Source organism: Takifugu flavidus, chromosome 9 (genome assembly GCF_003711565.1).
Source record: "Takifugu flavidus isolate HTHZ2018 chromosome 9, ASM371156v2, whole genome shotgun sequence".
Taxonomy (NCBI): Eukaryota; Metazoa; Chordata; class Actinopteri; order Tetraodontiformes; family Tetraodontidae; genus Takifugu; species Takifugu flavidus.
Window position 1 is genome coordinate 11,321,503 of NC_079528.1, and position 14,355 is coordinate 11,335,857.

Genomic DNA, 14,355 nt, shown 5'->3' on the forward strand with positions numbered 1-14,355 from the left:
CCCACATGCATGTGCGACCTAGGGGCCCCCGTCAGAAAGAGATGATCCTCTATCATCAAACCATTTCACTGCTGTTTAGCATGTAGATGTTGATTATTGCATGATTTATCAAAATGGAGATTTTCAAAACCACCGCAGAGATGTTTATTTTGTCTTACATCTCATGGTAGAGAGAGAGAGAGAGAGAGAGAGAGAGAGAGAGATGGGGTGAGTTGGTGTCATTGCCTCAGTCAGTGTCGCTTTGATTTTGCTGCTTTGGATCTGCAGCTGGCGTGCATCCAGCGGCGTGCCTTCCCCTCCATTTTTCAAAGTGCATTCATATGACCGCGGCCAGGCAGGCCTCTCTGGTGGCCAGAGCGCCTCCTAGACTGACAATGATGGAACATAAAAACAAAAAAAACCTCCACATTATTGGCCTTGTTTGACGATCAAAGACGCACATTCGCCTGTGCTGCAGCTACGTGTTGGTCAATAAATGCTTCCAACCAATAAACTCGGCTCGGTTTCAGTGGTCACTTTTGAGGTTTTTTCTCGCTCTTTTATTGGAGTTATCAAAGGAGGTGACTGAAATACCGGAGACAACGTACACTTAACTTTCACCTACGTGCTTAAACAGCATAGAACGCTGTCACACAGTCTCAATGACTGTTTTGAGTTTTAGTCTCATAGCGGACAAACAACATTCACAACAGGCAATAAAGCTGCAACCCCAACACAGTTTGGATAAAGGTCACTTTAATTGTCAGCCAGTTGTGATGGCAAGTAAATAAGCCATTAAGCAAATTAGTGGGCGTGGCCAGTAGACGATGCTGTTGCTCACATTTCAACGTCAAAAACGTGACACACCTCAAGGATGATAACAGCAAAACCAGCCTTCCATTGCATACATAATCAAAGTGTTGGGAATTCCATTGATATTTTCGGAATGGCCCTGACGCCTGGAAAGCGCTAGGTAAGCATGTTATCTCTGTGATGGGAGGAGTCACTTTGATATGTAATAAACAGCCCCCTAATGTAACGAGGGGGTGCCTATCAAGTCGCTGTGGGAAGCATATTGGACCTGACCAAGTTTCATTATTTGACAAGTTGGGAACGTGTGGCGTCAGCTATTTGCATAGATAATGCCTTCATGACTGGAATTTCAGAGTGGCAACCAAGTGGTGTTGATGCAAACTGTAAACGCAGCATATTGCAAGTCGCACTCCGGCTATCTGCTTTTCTTGGCGAGCTGAAATGAAGATATGTGTAAGGTATCTGATCCTCGCTTCTTAGTTTGGCAGAGGAAAAGGTGCGAATCCGAGCAGCCAAACAAGTGCGCATGGGGGTGTTGATGAAGCGGATCTCTTCGGACGACGATCCCGCAAGATGGTTTTAAAAGGGCGACTGCAAATCTGTGTCAGTCTGTATAAAACTTGGCTTAATTTCTGCCTTGAAATCCCTGTTGAATCATCCTCTGTGTCATGTTAATGGTTCCTGAGGCTAACGGTGCTGTGCTCCCCCACATTTCTCAGTGCTGGGAGGCCCCAGCTGTAAAACGTCCAGATTGACGGAACATCGCTCAATCCGTCCCCTGAGTTGGAAGGGCAAAACTCCTGCGGCACTCCTCCCCGGCACATCTGAAGCGGAGATAAACTTTCTCAGGCAACAGTGCCTCATTGACGGCAGCAGCACAGGGAGGCGCTGTTATTGTCAGATCTCAGATGTTGGACAATTAAAGGCTCTCTCCGGTCCCGAAAATGCAGAGTGGCCAGATAAGTACTGCTTCCCCCTCCCCTGACAGTGCAGCCCCGGGCCTTGCTGCGGAGCATCTATCTGGTAGCACTCTGTTCTATAAATTGTCGACCGCACGGGAAGGCAGATACAAATAAAGGTGATTTAGGCCAAAGAGGCGTTGAGTGATTGCGCTCATTAGTCCGGAGTGGAGACCAAAGTCGAGATTTAACTGAGAGGGATCCCTGGCCATTAGTGCCCTGGCACTGGTAGTATTGATAGGTTTTTAATAAGACACTACATTAATGGTTATCATGAGCGAGTGGGTTTATGGTAATGAGAAAAGGCAGAGGAGAGGAGGTCTCCAAAGTGTTTTTAGTCAAACTGAGGCTCAGCTTGGGGCTCGCACCCTCGCAAGGTCCTGGTTTGTCTAACACAAACCCTCTCTGTGGTCTGCGGAAGGCAACGAAACGGGACCTCTCTGCTCTAATTTGAGCTGCGCAAATGCAGAGAAGGTGATGTCAGTGATGAACGGCGCCGGAGGGACGTCTCCCGTGTGCGTAGAAGTCTTCATTTCCTCTTATTAATCAGTCGGACTAATTCTCTCCTTGTTCCATTTTTAACCCAGCATTGTCACTGCCTCCAGTTGCTCTAATTAAAATATTAGCAGCCAGTTAAGTAAATGAAGACTATTTAATCTCCTCCATCCCTGCCATTCCTTATCTTTGGTTTCCTCCCATCTGACACGGGATCTTTCTATTAGAGAGGAGTTGAGAGATCGGTCCTTATTGGCTCGGGGGGTCAAAACTGACAACGCTACTGTTTTATGTGTTCATTTTTTGGACCTTTCCAAGAGATTCTGTCAGATTCCACTAACAACTGTAGCAGCAATTCCTGGTCCTTCACGATGTAAAGCTGTGAGAACGAGTGCGAGACCTGTGGGTTCTTCAACGACTCGTGTTTTTATTGGAAGAACGTCACGTCGGATACTTTAGGATACATTTGTCTTATCCAGCACACCAGCTGTTCACGTTCTATCTCAATAAATAACTTACAAATCAGCTTTAGCCTTTAGTTGTCTTCGTCCTCTTGTATTCCCATACCAAGTGTCTTCAGAAATTACCATCGTGGTTATTGCCTAGGCTGGAATATCTCTCTCTGCTGGTCGGCTCCAGCATTAAGGTCTTACAGACTCGACATGGGGCAGAAAAGTTGTTCTCACACCAGCTCTAGATGGGGAGTTCTTTGTTCTTGTCTCGTCATCGGGGCTGAGCTTTTTTCTCGTCCAGTGTCTGAGAACTGTTGCGCAGTGGGTCCGGTTGTTATGGATTCTCCCAACGCTGCAGAAACAACAATGGATCGGCTGTAAGGTGCACAAAGGCGGGCAAAGGAGTGCTCATTGAGGGAAAGAGGCAGAAACACAGGAGTGTACAGATGAGGAGCGTGCCTCCAGTAGCGGGGGGGGGGGCCGTGCTGGAGAGGACCACTTGAGTTTCTGGTGAAGAATGAAAAGAACAGGCTGAAAAAAAAACTTTGTTCTTGTTCTTGAGAACAACCTCGAGAACAGACAAAATTCCTGAGTCGAGCAAAGTCGGAGGCAGCACGTTACCGTTGACAGTGAAAACTTTTCCTGCAGACTGACTGCAAACGACCCCGCGGGCACAAGATGGCCGCCCCCGTATGAAAGATTTAATTTTTGCTCTCAGTGCTGTTTTGCAGTTAAATTAGAATCAGGCGCATTTGAAGGAACAAGCCGACATGAATCATAAATGTTATGTCAGACTCAAGCCCCCCAACATTTATTTCACTTGTAATTACATTCACTGTCTTCTGACGCGTTGTTTTTCTCCCTGAATTGCGACATAGATTTAATGATTACATTTTTCATCATTACTTTCTTATTTTTTCCCCAATTACCCTGCATCTCTGCCTGTCTTCGTGAAGAATAACGCATTTAATTTGGCCATTATAATGGCCTATAAGACCAGATTCGGCAACTAATCAGTCGAGGCCACCGACAGACAGCGTCGTAATGATGTCTGGGAAACAGTAAATGCACTTGTGATGGCTCGACACAGGGAAGCGCAGCTGATCCCGCGTACCTGTGAGATGACAGGAGGACAGCTAGAGGAAGACAAGGACACCAGCACGTGGACAAACTAATAAAAAATGCCTTTATCACATTGGCAGTGCGTGCACCTTTGAAAATTACTTTCCTGATGAATGAAAACATTCTGTTGAATTAATGTCAATGCCCATATTTAGCTGCAAAGTTTTCTACCTTTTAGACAGAAAACTAACAAATACGCAGACTTTATTGGCCTTCAAATGCAACTCAGCCTCCTCTTTTTTTTTAATGTCAAATGTAACTCATCTAATTTCATGTTAAGATACAAGTGCAAAGTTATCCTGGGTAACAAATGATTAGCACTCTAGCACCCGAGCTTTTGACACTTATCACACCTATTAAAAGTTCTCAGCTACATTCTTAAGATATGAATAACAATGTAATGATGTTTTATTCATGTCAACAGAATTTACATGATTTTTTTTTGTTTTGTTAATTTAGCCCAAAACCATGACTGCGTTTAGACTTTTCAGGGAGAAAAAAAACCCTGAAAAATCTTTGGTTTTACTTTTGACGTCGTCGCTAGCTCTAATTAGCGGGATTATTTTCGGGGCAGAAACTACTGAATAAGAGCAGAAATTGAACTTCACGGATTGAGCGACGCAAGAGTTTTGATGTGCAGAAAGTTGGTTTCAAAGTGCTGTTTGAGCCCCGTGACGGCCACTTTTTCACAGAGGAGTTTTACACCATGACTGTAGCATGTCATTTCATTAGCACGTCTATCTATAGCAATTACAGCACACAAAACAGCCGAATCTATCAAGTACTTTAGCTACCATCCATACACCTCAGCAAGTAATCAGGCCCACTTCTCAATAAGTTTAAAAAGAAGCCTTTATTACCTTAAAGCACATGAAGAAAGTGGAACAAAAATTCATTTGAAGCAATCAGTGGACAAATCTCCCTTTTTTCCCCTCTTTTTTCCTAGTTTCTCTATCAGACGTGAAGGCCTGATAACCCCTGCCCCCACCACCACGCACCCCCTCCTCTTGCCCTTCACATCTGTGTGTCTGCACAGCAGCGATAAGCAAATCAATATCCTGTCACTTCTCATTTTTACTAGTCCGATTCCCTGCAACTTCCACAAGGTGACAAGCTCCTGCCTGCCGGTCAGAACCGGACGATCTCAGGCTCCCTCTGTGTAGAATGTTGTCCCTCGAGTGACTCAAAAAGGCCGTTTGTGTCCTGGGCACCATGCCTGCCTGGGTGTCAGGGTTTGCTTGATTGTTCTGAGGTCCCACCTCTTTGCATGTGAGGTCGCAGCTCATTTGCACTGATCAGCAATAAGTGAGCGCTAATTAAATGATTGCACACCAGCAATAGGGAGGAATAATTTTAGACTCCTCTTCACAATCTAAAGCTGCAGCTGAACCCATGTTGGAATTATTAGCAACCGCTCGTCCTCTTTCACCATCCAAAATTTGTATTCCTGGAAATCATGTCAGAAATGTATAAAAAACAGTCAGATTGTTGCTAAATTCTCCTTCTTTGTGTTTGAGGAAGCAGTGTGTTAATGAGAACTAATCAAATAGACCTTTAATAGCTCAAAATCAGCCCTTTTATAAACATTTCTTGGCTAACAAACAAAGCCAACAAAGACAGAGATGTATCATATATAGTTACATTTGCTTATTTATGTGCTTATTTGAGTCTTTTTCAACATTTTTCCCTTTAAAAAACAGCCATTTTTCCACAGATTTTTTTAACAAAGCTCAACCTCAACCAGCTTCAGTAACATCTACTTAAAATTGGCAGTCGTCATATGCTCAATTTGGTCTTTTTTTCTCCACAAATAAAGAAAAAGACAAGAAAACAAGCTCAAGGTCGGCTAACATTCAACAGGATTTAATTTAGTCGGAGCCACTCACGCAGCTTTTTGGGCAGCGGGGAGATTTATTTCAATATTCTGCGCCCGAAGCAATGTCAAATAACCGTGCCCCCCCGATAAGATTCTTCAGGCTTCACAATTAGCACCTTCTACGACCGTTCTGTTGAGAAATTCCACGGGTCATTAGATTTATGGTTTGCAAAACACAAGCGGATGAAGTGGCGCCTCCCCACACGGAGTCTTTTGCCTCCCCGACTTGAAAATGCCGCTCAGTCCTGCAGAAATAAATTAAGCCGAGGACCATCACTCGCACAACAATGATTCCTGTCAAATGTGCGCCCTCCAGATTATTCCTTATCTCTGCCGAGACAGTTGTGTCCTGTGTTGGGTAAATAAACAGCACCATCTAAATGGACTGGAAAAACAGGGGGGGGGGGGCAGCTGAAGGCTCCCCCGTTCATTTTTGAAGTCTGGAGCCAAACAAATGGAAGTGACAGCCATGCATAATCACCTGCGTTTTAGGCACGGAGGCTCCTGCTGAGAGCAGATTAAACCCTCCAAACCCAGTTAAGGATTTCAGGAGTTGAGCAGAATCGCGGCTCAGTCGTGGATCCAGAAAAGTTCCTTTGGAGACGATTGTGACAGAAACACGGGCTTGACATTTTTGCTCTCCGCTTAGACAGGAGAAACCTGCGATAACCCCTCTGAGCAGCTTTGTAATCACATCTGCGACGCGCTTCCTGCCGCTCGTGGTTCATCTGTCTGGAAAACGCCGGTTCCTGTTGTCGGCCCACGACGGCGGGGGCCCCGACGCATCACTGACTGATTCAACCTTTCGGGGGACTTGAGTGAAGCGATTGTTCCTTTTGTTCATATGACTTGTCCCCATGGGAGCAGCTTGATCAATTAAAATCAGATGAGCAGCCACTTCAATCAGCTGTGGAGCCGTGCAGATGTTGGCGGCTGGATTTCTTTGTAGGCCGCGAGTCTGGGATTTTCCTGGTTTGTTTGTTTTTTTCATACGTTTGAGCTGCTTGCATAAAAATGAGCCTAATTAGCAAATTACGCTGCATTTTCCTCTCTCCTTTCGAGTCTTTTTGAGATTCTCAGTCGAGCCTCTGCGAAGCCTCTTTGGACCTGATTGACGAGTGCTCGTCGCCAGCCGACAAGTGTCCCGCGCAAGCGCACAAAATGGGAGATTAGCAGTTTATCACCAACCCTGATGTGGAGGGAACTGAGCTGACCCCAGGATATGCAAAGAAAGCCTTGCTGCCAGACATCTGGGAAGGGGGGGGGGGGGGGGGGGGGGGCAGAGCCGTCTGGACCAGAAGATCAGGGTGACAGAAAAGGTGACTCGGGAAAGAAGAACTCAACTCTCCTTGCAGCGTGATGCTGCTTCTAGCATTTTTGTGCTGCTCCTGTTGCGTTTGGTGCCATTAACCGGTTCACCGTGAACACCCCCTACTCCCACCCCCCCGAGCCAACAAAGCTAATTTAACTACTGGAAGTAACCCGGACATCTTTTTGCTTAATTAACCTCCCACGCGCTGCTCATACCAATTAGAAACGCTTCCCCATCCAATCAAATATTAAAAGCAACAACAACTGGACGATTCTGGATGGAAAAAAAAGTTCCTGAGTTATTAAATCCAGACGGGAAATAAGAGGGAAGAGATGGAAATGGACCAAAAGAGTAAACTGTCATGGTGTCACCACTGTTCTGCAATGCTACCACACACGGTCCACCCCGTATGGATGGCTGCAGCAACAATGATTATTTACGCCAAAGAAGAAGAAACTGAACGTTTGCAGGGAAATGGTGAACGATTCAAACACGTCTTTTGTGATCTCGTACAAAAAGATCGTTTTTCCAAAACCGCTTCGTCCGAGACGTTAACTTGAAGCCAGGACACAGTCCCAATGAAGGGAGGTAAAGGAATGCAGCACAAGTGCAACGCCAACACACAGACGCAACCACGCCACATCAGTTACACTCACTGTGATACACACGAATTTTCACCTCCGCAGATGAGTTTCACCACCCATGTCGAAGAGTTGTGTTTATCTTGTTATCATGTGTTCTACCATATGTTCCTGTCTTCTCTTAAAAGTACTTTAGAGGTTAGGCATGGTAGACTCATTAGCAAGTGTAATAAAGATCAGAGATATTCCTTTGACAGGATTGTTGTTTAGACAGTTGTAATCTCAGGAGGCTGGAGTCAGGCTGGAGGTGTTAAACACCCATTATAAAACAGGACAGCATTGTGGTGATGAAGAATGTGAACTTTGACCTGGCCATCTATGAAGACAATGGAGAAGAAGGTCTGTACCAACATCAAATGGGACTGGAAGAAGAGGACGAGGTCATCCAAGAAGAAGGACTGGATTGGACTAAATTAGCATCAATAATTTACATATGTTGTTCTATGAAAGACTGGGCCAAGGGATAGTTAGGGGGTCGGACTTCATGCCCTGACAGTTGACTTTGTTATTGTAGGGTTATGAACTGGCCCTGTTGTATTTGTATCTTGAATTGATTCTATTTGCTAAATACATTTTGAAATTGGTATTTTTCTTCTTGAAGTCTTCATTCAAAGAACACGCGGATCGGCAGTGACACACGAAAGGTATTGCGATCCAACAATGTTCACATGTCATCAACACATGTGTGCAACTAGGCTGAGGAGTACACTTCTGTTCACACACACACACACACACACACACATCCTCGCTTTGCTACCTTTCAGAGACACATTACTAAATTCCTTCTTGTAACAGTCACAACAAACTCGCTTCCCCGACCTAAAGAGGCCCCATTTTACGACATAAAGGACTTAAAGGATTTGCAGCTAACAGTTCTAGATGCAGATTCCACAGTACACCTGCAGAGGTCTAGACGGGTCAGGACTGTTTAGGCAACAAAAGGGGGACGGTCTTAGGTGGACATAATGTTACCTGTTCTGTTTCTGAGATTTAGACATCTGCAGCCAAACAACCCGAACAATGTATGTTGATTATATTTCAGAAAATCCTTTCAGGTACAAATCGAGTGGGGCTGGCTGTGGCTCCAGTGTGGGGGTGGTATAAAAGAAGCAGATTTTCATGTTTAGTTCCATTTGTTTCAATGGTGACATGCAGGATTTCTGGACTTGGATTGAGAAACTATAAATGTGTGCAAACCCCCGACTGTGTGTTGTAGCACAATGTAACAACAGGCTGCATGATTGGCAGCAGGAGTAATTACAGCCTACCAGAAACATCTACGTATGTTCAACGTATGTTTTGTCTCCAATTAGCCCCACGTGCAGTCGGGCCACACATTCATGACACGGGAAACATGCAGACTTGATAACAGCTCTCGATTTAAATGAATATTTCAGAAACGGTGACATGATGAATGAAACAGCGGTGGCCATGAGGGCTAATAGGCGGCTCCAATCAAGTATTTCCTATTTCTTTATTTTTTTATGACAAGCATTAGCCAAGTGTAAAATCCCACCTCTCAGCTGAATGAGCTCCTCCCTTAACAACTTTGCCTGTCTTGGCTAAGCGACCACATTTTCCGCTTTGCCAGCGTTAATTTTGTCTCTCTACCTCTCAGCATTTTTGAAGTTAGCGTTTATTCTTATGATGACTTTTAAATTCAAATTAATTATATTTTCAGGGCATTCCAGTTCCCTCCCCACAGTCCAGAAACATAAACATGAGCTTGGCGAGAGGCTCGAAACCGTTCCAGGGAGTGAGTGGGAGCGTGTGTGTCCAGGGATAGTGGCCTGCCCAGGGTGTGTTTTCCTCCAGTGATGGGATAGATGCCAGCACAAAGACCCTGATTATGGAGGATTCAAAACATCAGTGTTGACATTACGGCCACCTTCCTGGAGCTCCAGGTTTTCCTTCCAAATGGCATGAAAGCAAAAAAAAACCTGCATTGAAACTGAAATGGTGAGGTGAGAGAGGGTGTGCACATTGAGAAAAATGGAGTGAGAAAAAGAGAAGAAAGAGGGGATTAAGAGAAATGGGAGCGAGGTCAGGCGGGCAGAAGGGAGAGACTTTAGTGAAAGGGAACATAAAGTGACACCGAGGTCTCTGAGACACACTGGCTTTGATACCCCCACAGCTTCAGCCTGACCTTCACCTGCTCGCCGGATGCGCAAGGTGGACGGCCTGTTCCCCGAGCTCTCCTTTCACATGCGCTCCACTAACTGTAATAAAAACAGTGCGCTCTGGGTTGCAAATACCGAGCAGCAGAAATGCTCCCGTGACCCGAGGTAACCTGCCTAACGACCAGAAAGAGGGGCTGCGGATGAATCATATAGGCCCAGATAACCATAAAATTTTTATTGATGTGTACCTCCAAGCTCAGAGATGCTAAAGCTAATCAGATGCCATGCACAGACACAGTGGAGGAGCACTCCACATTGATCAAATGCCTTTTTATCCCTGAATGAAAATTAATATCAATCAGCTTTTGTCTGTGGTGCTTGAAACCAACAATAGAAATGCATATTTCTCAGCGATTGTGTGTCACAAATGGGGGGAAAGGACCAAATTTGACTTCCTTTTTATGTTAACAGGTTTGGGTGCTTGCTAAAAAGGCAGAATAGAGTTGCTAAGTATTGATTGTCAGACTGTATTTCAGGGTTTTAAAACATTTAGAAGATTTGATGGCTGACTGTGGAGCCATTGATTCATCTCACCTGAGTCAGGAATGTGTTGACCTTCCTCCTGAGAGGAGGTCCTTCCCTTTAACAAGGTTTAGCGGTTTTAATTTACTGTTTTAAAACAGCTAGGACAAGATAATTTACATCCATTTCAATTAGCTAATGCAGGCAACACGTCAGCATCTGACTAGCTTACACGAGTTAATTTACATCAATGTTAGTTAACTGGTGGACACGCAGCCGCCCCGAAGCTCCCACATGATTTGGGTGCCTTTAATTGTTGGAGAAAAGAGAGAAGAGTGAATTACTCTGGTGTCTGTTCTTACGGAGTAAACTGCAAATTAGCTGTACGTGAAGACTGGAAACAGAGAAAAGAGTTGGGTTAAATCTTGTAGCACATGCTAACACAACCCTCATGCTTGCTAATAAGATTTTGATTCCATGTTGTTAGAGAATCAATCACTAAGAGGATTTTCTGACCTATAAAGGAACTCCTGGATTGAGAACTTCTGTAATATGCAATAAACATGCTAAATATCGCCTTTCAATGATTGTTGCTAGTTAAAAGACATTTGCTTACACCAATAATATTGGTTTATACGTTATTGAAACTAGCGTGGTGCTGTTAAAGCAAACACTGTAATGCTTTGGTTCTGAGTGTCTGTTCTCCAGTCGATGAGTCGAATGCGGGGCGGCTTGTTTTTCTTTGCATCGGCTAATTAAAACAAGAAGCAGAGCACTGCGGAGCAATACAGAGGAGGGAAGTTTTTGTCTCCTTCCATTTTGAATTCATCAGCAAGAGATAAATTATAGTTGACTCTTGCAGTCTGGCAGGGAAGCCGGCCGATATGAGGCAGGAGAGGAAGAAACGAGGGTGGCTGAGCTTTGAAATGCCGGCGCGGTTAGCTTCATTAATCACGTACGAAGCATTGACTCAACAGTCCCTCTGAACCCCGGCCCCTTTGAGCTCTCTCTGATTAACTCGGCTCATCAGACAGACGGCTGATCATAAATGACACTTACAATCATGGAGCTCCATTATACCGGCGCCGTTAATAGTTCGGGTTTTATGCTTTTGTGTCTCTTTTCTTCCATGTTTACGTCCTTCGCAAACTAATGGCAGTCCTTGGAGCTGTTGTGTGGCTTTCTGTTTGGGAACATCCTGTGAAGAAAACGTCTTCTGCCCGTCACTGGGTGTGAATAACGGTCTGAATAGTCTTTTTTTTTTCTCTGTTCACCACTTTGATACCTGTGTGAGAAAAACAGTAAAAGAGGCAACAGGCTTTTAGCTAATATTTTCCACGTTGGCGTCAGAAAACGGTACCCGGTGCAGCAAAGTCACCTATTAGGTGTTAAATATTAATTAGGAAAATGTGCAAGAAGGTTTAAAGTGGCAAGGATGGCGGATGCGTCGCTGATCGGTTCAGTTCAGGACGGCATGCTCGCTGTTTTTCTGCATTTCCATTGGCAGAATAATTAATCCTGACCTTCAGGCATTTTAGCTTTAGCCAAACTAAAGAAAAACCAAAAAATGTGCAGAGTTTAATGACAAAAACTGGAGAAGAAGAGAAAGAAAGAGGAGGAGGTTTTATTGGGACCTTGGTCCACCAATAACACATAAAAAAGATAAGCTGAGGTCAACAGGCGCGCGGGCGGACGGACGGACGGATGGATGTATGGGCAGGCAGAAAGACAGACAGGCAGACGTTTAGAGCAGCGTTTTCATGAAGATCCAGGCAGACACGTGTTGAATGAGGGAGGCTCCGTGTACGTCCTTCCACAGGTGGGGGGGGCCACAGGGGGGGGGGGGGGGCACAGGTGGGGGGGGGGGGGGGGGGGGGGGGGGGGGGGCACAGGCTGGACCAGGGATCCAACACAGATGTAAGAGTGTCAGGACAGAATTACTCCTCATTACGCTGCAGCGAGGAGCCAGTAAATCAAACGCCGCTGCAGCCATTCTGCCACTTCCTCCCCGGTCATCAGTCAAAAGTCCCCCCCCCCCCACACACACCCACACACACGTGCACACACACCCCCCGTAAAATATGCTCAGCGCTCTGACACCAGCGCCTCCAGACCTGTAATAATAGCAACACGTCTCGGTGCGGCGGGCTCAACGCGGTTGTTTCCCGTGTCTCCCATCACGGCGCCCGTCTGGAACCAGAGCAGCGTTTTCCTTTTCATCGCCAACAGAAGGTCGATTGATAACGTTGATGGCCAATTTCCCAAAGTCGTCCATATTTCCTCGCCGCCCGCCCGCCCGCCCGCCCGCCCCTAATGCCCCCCGTCAGTCGAGCAGGTGATGTCCTGTCGCGCCGCGCCACCTTGACATTGTCGTGGTCGTGGGGTGAAAAACGATGTCGCACTTCATTAGGTCCCTGCTGGTGGAGCGCTGCTCGTCCCATTAGACGCCGCCGCGTGTCGCACGCTGTTGCTGCAAGCCCCATTGCCATTTATTTCACAATCGGCCAGATGAAACGACTGATATTAACAATCTGTTCCTTGATGTGTTTTTTCCCTCCCTCTCCGCCGCTCCCACACACACACACATACCCCCCCCCCTCCCCCGACGCGTTGGCGTAGCCTGGGCGAGGATTCAGAGGATCATTTGTCGTCGTCGGTCACGTTCCAGGACACAATTAATGGAGGGGATCATGCGGACAGGTAATTTGATTCATCTGCCCCATTTGTTATTTACAATTGTCACTTAATGCCACCCTCGACGCTCCCCGCATCGGCTCTTCCCCCGCCAGCCGCCAATTACTCTTCAGCCCACCTTTCTGACCTCCTGGCAAGAGGAAAAGGAGGGGGGGTGAAAGGAAGAGTGTCCCTCTGAGAGGGGAGATATCGCAGCCATCTGCCACCTGCATTCACGCCTCCCTGAGCAAGACGGGGGAGGAGGGGAGGACAGGAGAGAGGAGACGGGGACACTGGGAAATTGCAGATTCCGAGCCCAGCCTGGGAATGTTCAAATAGAGACGCGGACACAAGTCACGTCCCGTTAGTTTCAAGGCTACTTCAGGCAGTTTTTGTTTGAAAGGACGTTAATATCTGTCTAACATCAACAGGAATTTGGCGCCGTTCTCGGTCGTCTTTGACTGGCGATCAGCTGAGCCGGCGTTTGCCTGCTAGCAGAACGATTCAGCCATGAATGGATTCTAATGAGGTTCCCAGAAAATGTGGATAATGGGCCTCGAAATAGCTGGTGGAATTTTAGTGTGAATTTTAGTGATGCTCTGGATTTCTGAGAGACTTTGACCTTTGATCTTCCTAAGAACAAAACCAAAGGTCTTTGATCATAAGGCAACCTAGCATGTTCTCTAACCTTCTCTAACCTTCAGCCCGTACAATTCTACAGGTGGGTCACGTGTGGGGAAATAAACTGCTGAGTTCTGAGCTCTAAAAGTGCTTTTTTTCCAGCTCTGGAACTATTTCTCCTTCAACCTCCAACTGTGGAGGAGCTCACGCTAGAAGCCTACGTGTTAACTTCACGTCTGAAGGCTGCTACCTCCCGTTTTGGGGGATTTGGAGCAGTCACAAACGACACTTTTCTGGTTACCACGGATCCTTTTTTTATACTCACTTTGACGCTGCAGCTCTCGCAAGCAGCTCCAGCAGGAAATTGGATCGGAACGTTAATGATTCATCTATTCATGGATGTAACACAGTCAGCCAGGTGAACGGGCGGCGCGGCTGAGGATGGATGGTTGGGGTCAGAGAATGAGACTCAGGTGACAGGGAGGGGTTCCCAAATCCAGAGCACGGGGGCTGCAAACCAGCTGGGTTTTCTGTCCTAAAAGGCAGAAAACTTGCTTTTCCGTCCAACCAGGAAGACGTTGTTTTTACCCGGGATCCCACGTGTCCTGGAGGAAGCACTTTCTGCCTGGAAGGATGGAAAACTCGGGTACTTTGCCGCCCTCCAGGACTGGATTTGGGCACCCCTGATCTATTCATTTCAATTCATCTTGTATGACGTCGTGTTTGAGGAGTTCTACCAAAAGTGATCCAGCCGGGCTGGTTGTACTTGA